Source organism: Mytilus californianus, unplaced genomic scaffold (genome assembly GCF_021869535.1).
Source record: "Mytilus californianus isolate M0D057914Y unplaced genomic scaffold, xbMytCali1.0.p SCAF_1, whole genome shotgun sequence".
Taxonomy (NCBI): domain Eukaryota; kingdom Metazoa; phylum Mollusca; class Bivalvia; order Mytilida; family Mytilidae; genus Mytilus; species Mytilus californianus.
Window position 1 is genome coordinate 19,804,490 of NW_026262581.1, and position 9,726 is coordinate 19,814,215.

Consider the following 9,726-nt stretch of genomic DNA (forward strand, 5'->3'; position numbering starts at 1 on the left):
ACACAAGAATCTAAGTCTAAGAACGTCTCACCCTCCAGAAAAATGTAGGGCTGGTGATATCTCAAAATCAAATCAACCAATACTACGAACTGCTTGATAGTACCTTGAAGAAATTAGATCTGATGAATGACCCGACCCGAATATATAACTGTGATGAATCAGGTCGCCTAAATAGTATTAAGAAAGTAATTGTTCCAAAAAACATTCGTCATCCATACCAAACCATGGTCAACATTTCTGGGCATATCACAATATTGCTAGCTATTTCTGCTGCTGGACAATCATCCCCTCCACTTGTCATTTTCTCTGGGGCCTTGCCTAGGGATGACTACTCAGCAGGTATACCAGATTCATGGCTATTTGAAAAAACTGAAAATGGATTTGTAAACAATGGCTTGTATATGACTTGATTCAATAATGCATTCCTACCATCCATAGGAAGAAAACGTCCTGTTCTTTTGATTCTTGATAATCATGTCACCCACTTGTCTACGTACGCCTTTGATGCAGCACGCGATAATGGTGTAGATTTGTTGTTTTTTCCATCGCATTCGTCCCATTTGCTTCAACCGCTTGATGTTGCCTATTTTCATGCATTTAAACAGAAAGTAGCTAAAATGTTAATCGATTTAGGATACTATGGAATCAAAACTTTGCCTGGAAGTTCTTTCCAAAAATTCTTATGCAGTCAATGAATCGTCTGACTGGGTTAACAGTTAGCTCTTCTTTTTCGGCCACAGCGATATATCCTTTTAATAAAAGAGCAGTTCATGCGCTTGAATTTAATCCGTCTTCGTGTGCATCGCAATCTAGAGCTGTTAATGATGGTAACGAGACCGAAGAGAGACAAACATGTGACTCCTGTGGCCACGCAAAAGACAACATATTGGTGAAGATAGCATTGGTTTCCGCGGATCTGGCAAACATTTAAGTCGAACCACCAAAATCTAAACAAATCGGAAATAAAAAGCAAAGTAAAAGGAAAACACTAAACATGGCTCGGGTCTATCCGTCTATATTTGCTACTAATGTTACCTCCCATAATAAAGACGTGACTACTGTGCTTGTAAACGATGACGCACAACCGGGTAGCAGTGGAACAAACATGATACAAAAGACCGTCACAAAGCAAGGTCCCAAACGTAAATCCCAAGTGTGTACTACGAGCACGAGGAAGAAAAAGTCGAAAGTATGTGAAAAAATCCAAGGCAATTATTAATGATGATAATGTTTTGTGTATCGCTTGTATGACTAACAATCAGCAGTTTCATTGGGTCGGGTGTGTTTGATGTGACAACTGGGTCCACTACGAATGCTTACCAGCAAGGGTTCAAACTGATGTTGACTTAAGTTTGATCACTGATGAGCATGATGAGCCGTGGTACTGCAATGTTTGTGTACAGTCTGAGGAATAATGAACTATGAACATTTTTTACGGGAAAAAAAAACGGGTTTTCAAACATTACACATCATGATAAATTTTAGAATCTCTGTATTTCTGTGAATAAATTACCATTTCAGTAAAATTTCAACAAAAATTATCAATGTTTATTTTATTAATTAGACATTATACATTTTTATTCTGAGGTTTTTATAACACTATCGAGAACTGGTCATTACAAGTTGTATTCGAATTTGGCATAATTTTAGAATGTGAAACAAACATACCCCAAGGTGACGTCATAATAAGAATTGAACGACCAATCAGGTCCTTTTGTTTCAAATAAGGTCAACTTTGATAAAACAAAAGATCAGGAATTAGTTTACAAGATTATGTCGGTAAACAGTAAAAAGCAGTGTTAAATTATCGAGCACTGGTCAGGAGAGTCTATATTGCAATACTTGCCTAATCAACCAAATGGGCGAAGATGCTGTAAATCTTGTACGACGGTCAGCAAATCAACCGCTGAAAAATCTAGTAGTTTGACAGACTTTGATACCACTGATTCCATTGACAACACACGAGGTACCAATTGAAAAAGATTTTGAAGCCGTTTTGATTGCTTTGATTGCATTAGATTGCGATAAGGATTCGTCGAAATGGGAATCAATGACAGTCGAGTCATTGAGATTGATACTAGCAAATGCGGACAGCGTGAACAAGAATGTCACTGTACTACAACTGAAATCCATCCAAAATCTGACCATTTCTGGTCCAGTATCGATAAGACTTTACTTAAAACCACAACTTGTTAACTTGGTATCACAACTGTATGGAGATAAATCTGTTTTACCTGAATGTACCAAAAACCCAAAGTCATTGAACACATTGACAGAAAATCAAATCTAAGCATGGACTTCTGACGCAGCCAATATTGCCTACGCACAGATGCACTTTCTTGATGCTTTTCGTGAATGGGATACCAGCAACATCTGCAATGGATCATGGGATGTACGTACTGACTCTGATTTTTATTATCACATTCCGCAATGGTATGCACAACAATCAGAAATAAGCTCCTAAATTTTACAACCAATAATTGATCCCCACCATCTACTAGTTAACAATCGGTCCAAGTATTGTTTGTCCGACATGGTCAACATGAGTATAAAGCCAGAAGCATGTGGAAAGTTGCAGAGAATTCAGCACAAAACAGAACAGGTCTTTCAATTGAGATTGCAAAAGAACTCAGAGACCGCCAAAGTAATGCATTTGCTCAAATAACTTTCAGTCACAAAGTGCAGCTTCAAGCGCTCTGTTGCGATCTAATTAGAAATTGGTACAGTGCTATTGATGGCGGTATCCCATTGCATCAGAGAAGTAGATGGTTGTTATATATGAGAGATTATCTATTGCAATTTCTGAAAGTCAGGCATTTTCCACCACCAGGTTCACATGTTGAAGGGATGCCAGTGGCACAGTTCGAGGGATTTTCAACCAACGTCGATAGAAGACTGCAATTTTATGCGTTGATTGATGTTAATGAAATTTATAATAAAAGGGCCATAACCAGCCTGGACTCTGAAACTTTTTTGTCTGCCTTTCAGGTAATTACATGTATATATACAATGTTTAACTTCAAGAACACCTCACGCTTTACTACCCGTTTACCATTGTCAATTTCGATTTGATTATGCTGTTATACGTGCAAGTTGTTAGGTAAAAACGTTATTAGGCAGTTGATTATGTTCTATTTTATTGTAATGTTGTCTCATTGACGATTACCCCGTATCTTTTCTTTTTCATATTTGTATAAAAAAAACCCAGTAGTAAAGTCTTTATCTTAATAAATACACACGGTATTTTTTATTGCTGTAAATATATTATTCCTATTCTGCTATGATAGATTTCACAATCTAAAACACAAATTTTGACAATGGCTTAAGTTGTTAATGTAGGATTACTAACCATTGGTTTTCATTATAATACTAAATAGTTCGGGAAAATAAGAACGTTATATTTGTACATGTAGTACTTACATTACATTGTTCAGTAGTACATTTGTGTCATATTTGTTTTATTGAGGATTATGATCCAAAGGGGATCGGTGTGCTTCAACCCGACGATATTCCTACAGCATTAGGTGCCGCTCAATATCTGAATGTGCAAAGATTAAATAAGGACAGGCATGTAGCTATGTAGTTTTTAAAGCGAGGGCTTATACCTAAACATTTGTAAACTGCTCTTCCTATATTTATTTGGTTAAAGAAGCTGTTGATAATGTTTTTGTTCATAATATTTTAACAGTTAATTATCTAAACTTAATTATTGAAAGGCTTTGACAAATAGATTGCAATAGTCCACGTGCAGTTTTTATTTTATTTTTTCAATGATTTGATGATCTGGATGATGTCAATACCTCCGCCACCATGTGTCCGTCCATCTGTTAGTCAGCTGCCCTCACATTATACTTTGAAAAGAGAACCATGTTAGTTTGCCTTATTTAAATCCTGGGCTTAGGTAGGATTTTGATATCACAAACAAATTTACGTCCTAAAAATATGAAAAAACTGCCTGTAACAGGAAGAATGTATACTCATGTCCGTTCTATTTCATACTCTATTTCATAGACATTTTGTCATGCGAACTTCTAGACGTACTAAGGTGTAGCAAGAGAGACCACTGCAGGAAAACTCTTCAATCGAAGTAGACGGTACCAACTTGCAAGCGATTGATCCATTTGCAAGTAGACTTATAATAGCAAGGTATTATCTTTCCTTAAACTGTAGATATATAAACACAATGTATTAAACTGTGTTGGTTCTTTTTTTAAGACTTACTTAAAGTCTAACGTTAGTGGCTGTCATCAATGATGATCTAACTTAAATCAGTGACAATCTATTAAGTTATTTTATAATAATAATAATAATGGCGTAATTGTTGATGCCACGGTTTTCGATTTTTCATGAATTAGTTGCCCATAAGTACTACATGTGCAACATTTTTTATCGGCCGTAATATAGTTTTAAATTGTTGTACATGTAGTACTTTTGTGCATATATACACGCAAATCATGCTTAAATTCGGTCAAAATACAAAACAAAATGGAAACATACACATGACTTTATCATCAATCTGTGAACAAATTCAATGCAACCAGTACAAATGTGTTAAGATGCAAACACAAAAGTCTCCGAAACGTTAACAGCGTTTGATTTAGAAAATAAAAATTATTTTTTTTATTTTTATTTTTTTATTTTTTTTCAAAACTTAATTTTAGGATGCATGTGTTCGATATGGAGAAGAGACAGGCCAGAAAACCAAAATGAAAGAGCGGTACAATAACACCATATGGGATGCCAGGCAAAGGTGCAGAGAGGACACGTTCGTTTCACAAATCTAATGAAGAAACAGTTTTACCTCACAGGAGATTTGGTCTGCTGGATGACGATTTAATGGAAATATAGACAAATAAACAAATACAATATTCTTTATGAACTCTTCTTAGTTCTATATTAAACAAACGGAAAAAAAAACATATTAAAGTAGCACAACGTAAATATATAAAACTATAGTTCAAGCTCGGCGAACAAAGTTCATCATTCAAAGTAAATGAAAATCCTTTCTTCTAATGTTTATTTTTCATATGCCTAGTTAAATTTGATTAATACACGAATCTCGCATTGCAAATAGCACATGCAAATGAGATTACTTTGTGCATTGCCGTTATGTGTTTCTGCAAGCCCTGTGCATACTGGTAAACATTACTACACTCTGTGCATTTAAGTCCGGCATCAGTTCCATGCTTTACCCTGATATATATATATATATATATATATACATGTATGTATGTGCACGGGGGTGGTTTTGTGCAGATCCTTCTGGTTAAACACATCACACTTAATCTGCTTTTCCTGAAATAAGAGTTATTCAAACCTAAATCAGGATTTTCTCTAGGTATTGTAGATTTCGAGTTATGATGCATACAAAATTAACTGTGCCAAAGTTTCACCAAAAAAGGGCAATGATTCCTACAATTAACACAAATTAGATATACATACATCAATCTTGATGTGCCTAACACTTTAGGCGACCTGCTTATTTATGTACTTTTTGAAATATGAGCAAAAACATGTTGATTTCTGCTTTGTTCTATTTAAATCCATGATTACCATTTCAGTTGTTCAATCAAAAGACAAAAGCAAAAACAAATAAGACATTTATTTCGTATGCTGTAATGAAATTTCTTAATCATTTTAAATTCAGGAATATAATCTTCCTCGTGCAAAGCCCTGATTCCTTTCGGGTTTGGCATTTCTTTTGGTCCCTTGTTGTTTTATAAGCTCTACAACGTTAATAGTATGTTTTTTACTTTCAAATAGTTTGGCTTCGAGCATCACTGAATAATTGTCGCAATGCGCATCTGGCGCATAAAAATTGGTATTATGTATGTAAAGTGTGATTCAAATTTACCCAGTGGTTTTAGAGAAGAAATATATATGAAAAAAAATTACGACCTTGGCAGACGACCGACGGACGGACGACGGACGCCAAGTGAGCAACCATTTGAATTTCTGGGGTATGAATGTTGTTTCTCTGCACTATGCATTCAACAATTAATTTATGTTTTCAGCGCGGTACTGTATATCAGAATATTTTCTTAAGATTTACTATTTCATATAATAGAAATCATGGATATAGTTATTTTTTAACTTTTTTAACTTTTTTTTCATGATTTTAAAAAAATTCCATCACCCCAGAAAATGAACTGATTGCTATTTATATAATGTATCCACCTTTTGTGGACATATAATTATGATATAAATTGTTTATGAAAAACTTTTAAAATCTCAAACATAGCATTGAACATGCTGTTACAAAAAGCATAATAACTTCATTTGGTTAATACTACATGTGAATACAACATAACAATGAAACAAAAATCCCATCGATTTCCCCTTGAATGTTTAAGAATTTTGCTAAATTGAACAGAAAGGGGGATCCAAGCCTTAGACCTTCCCCCGGCTGGATCTGTCGGCTACGGGTTTGATCCCCCTTTCTAGATCTGTCATTGAATATTACATTCCATCATCTGTCAACTGCCATGTTTGCGTGATTGCAAGGGAATATCTAAAATCATAAAATATTCCGTAGCTTTAAAATTTATTAATTTCAACTGTTTACCTAAACATAATAAATGAGGGTATGGATGGGGGGTCCTTCATTTCTGTATTCTTTATTTTTTTTACCCATTATTCTTTATCTTTAAAAATAATAGCTATTCTTAATTACATGACTTCTGTATTCTGCTCATTGTTTTTTTCTGTAATCAGTATATTTTTATAAATTTTTATAATTTTTTTCAATTTATTCTTTATATTTTAGGACCCCATTATTATTTATTCTTTATATTTGTTGTCCATTTTTCTCTATTCTTTATTCTTTTGGCCCATTATTCTCTATTCTGTAAACCCCATCCACACCCTCATCAATCTATTTTAACTACATTTTATTGCATAATTGAACCATGCTTTAAGATTTCTGATAAATTTACACAAAAGCCGTGCATGTACTTTAAATCATTCCAAATATGCAGATATAAGACTGCAGTATTTTACGTACTAATACTTACAACTACTAATGCGTCCTGGTCCGTGTCTGTATTAGCTTCCATTTTGTCGTCAATATCTGATCAAAATATTGTGTTAGTGGTGGCGCAGTGACAATTACATCATAAGTCTTGATTCCCGTCCATTTGCCATTAAACGATTGATACCGTCAATAATTGCTTTCTCCTGCCCCGTAAACGAAATTGCTTTATAATCCGTCGTATGTAAAAAATGCACAAATATATCATATAATATATTCATAAAAGACACGTTTAAAACTCTTTACTGACCTTATACGGACATATTTAATACAGAGTTACGACCAGAACACATTTACGTTTCGCCCATCTGTAACATTTTTGATTTTTAAGTTATGACCATCACACGGAATTTTTGAATGACTTTTTTACGAAAATTCGAATGATTTTATGTGTCAACTTTCACCTCAATATCAACGTACTAATGCTTAGTGTGTTTGAGATAAGCGGTTTGGCTGAAGTGAACCTTATACTGCACGAAAATCGGAAAAGAAAAACTTACCTCCAGAATTGTCTCCCATCTTTTGCTAACCGTAACTTTACACTACGACCATTCGCTAACCACCAGTGATTTATGTTTCGGTCGACTTATATTCAACACCATGTTGCTGTTTGCTTCATTTGGCGCTCGACTCTAATCTTTATTATCTATGATTATCATTTTCCTACCGAATGTCGGTGGTTCTCTCCGGGCCCATCAGCTTCCTCCACCAATGAAAAAATCTGACCGCCACGAAATAGCACAATAGTGCTAGAAGTTGCGTAAAATAACAAATCAATCAATCAATCAATCCTTGTCAAGGCCTATATGCATGAAGCTACTTAAGGATGTTTGCTACTCTGTTTAAAGATAACATTTTTTAAAGGATTGTAATAAATTGATTATATATACATAACAGAACTAAAAGACCTTTTAAAAAACGCAAGGCTTGTGTCTTTTTTTTTGAGATATTAGCCATGGAAAATTTGGCGGGAAATGATTCTCTCTAGACTTTTTATACAATAAACATTGGCATCTTTTTTCTTTCTAAAACTATGACAAAATTACAAGGATTTTATAAGATTCTAAAAAATGGCTTTTTAAACTCTATGTTAGCGGTCAAAATGTTATAATGGCACCAAATGTTTAAAACCAGAGGATTCCAAATATCTTATAAGAGGTAAAAACAAGACAAGCGGACATCCATAAGTGAACATTTGAGCAATATTCCGCTCTTGGTAATACAATGGCATGCATGAAACATCTTAAACTTGGTGTTTTCTGGGTTAAATCATAGCTGATGCAAGTCTCAGCAACAAATCTTAAGTGGTATGCATAAAAACTCATTAACTAATTTTACTTATAAGAGTTTACTTAAGTATTAGGTACCTATAAATTTGAAAGTAAAAGAGATGCAATGCTTATTATATTATGCCCCTAACTTTTTCACCAATGCACATATGAAGCATGATCGACAGGTCGCAAATATTTCCGCTCGATCCTGTGTGAGGCGTCATTTTGAAAATGCAGTAAAATGTGAGCTTTAAGGATGTTCGCTCCTCTTGTTTTTGAATTTTTGACAGATATTCGGAATTCTCTGGTTTTATCCATGTAGTGCCATTAAAAATTTTGCCCTCTTACCCTTACTTTTCTTTCCATAATTTGATTACATATAGTTTAAAATGTCATCTTTGATTGCTTGTTGCTTGCTTAGAGTCATATGAAACGAGTTTTTTATCATTATATTGTTATCGAAATTATTGAACCAATGCACGCATATATTTGAGTAACAGGCAATATATGCCCTCGATTATAGAATTCATTCACTCATTTTTGTATTATTCTTAATTACCAGTCAAAAGGTGTCCTACAAGGATCACCAGTCAGTCAACTTTCATTTGATTCCTAAATTACCAAAATATATTCCACAAAGTTTGATATTTACACCTATGCGTAGATTCTATTTTGTTTAAAATATGTACTATTTTCTGGTATGTTCTTTTTAACCGGGCCCGGTGGTGTTACATAGTCTACCCGGATTATTTGCCCTATACATATGTTATTTCCTGCCAAGTTATCTAGCATATATCTCGATGTGCCCCGTGCTTGTCCAAATGTTTGTAATGATTTTTGCACGCTTCAGTGTGATTGTCGAGCTGAATTTATATATTTTATTGATATTACGCCAGGGATTTGTTCTTCAATTCACAGTTGTGGCGTGATTGTGGTCGTCAAGTTGCAAATAATTCCGCTCAAACCTGTGCAAGAGGCTGTCTTTAACTTGCAGTGAGTTGCTCCGTGTTGAAGGCCTCACTGTGTCTTTGAGATGAAGAACAGCAATAAAGGCGCTTTTTCTTTGTTATTTTTGTTTTTTGCTCTGAATATACTGATTTTATGTCATGGACGGATACCCAAAATCTTTTTTTTTTTTTCTATCATATATATTAAAATAAGTCCTGGATGCGTTTGTTTTACATTTATGTCGAATCTATAACCGACAAATAATATTTCATTCAGTGATTGTTGATCTCAAGCTAATTAACAATCAATACAGATCATCGTAAAAAAATAAATGCATTAATAGAGTCGTGATATTTTTTGTATATTTCCCGTGCGTCCCTATTAGTTAATTAAACTTTTTCTAAACAGTTGTTAAATGATTTGGTGTATTTAATTTGTTCTTTAAGAATTATAACTGCATGTTTGTTTACAGTCATT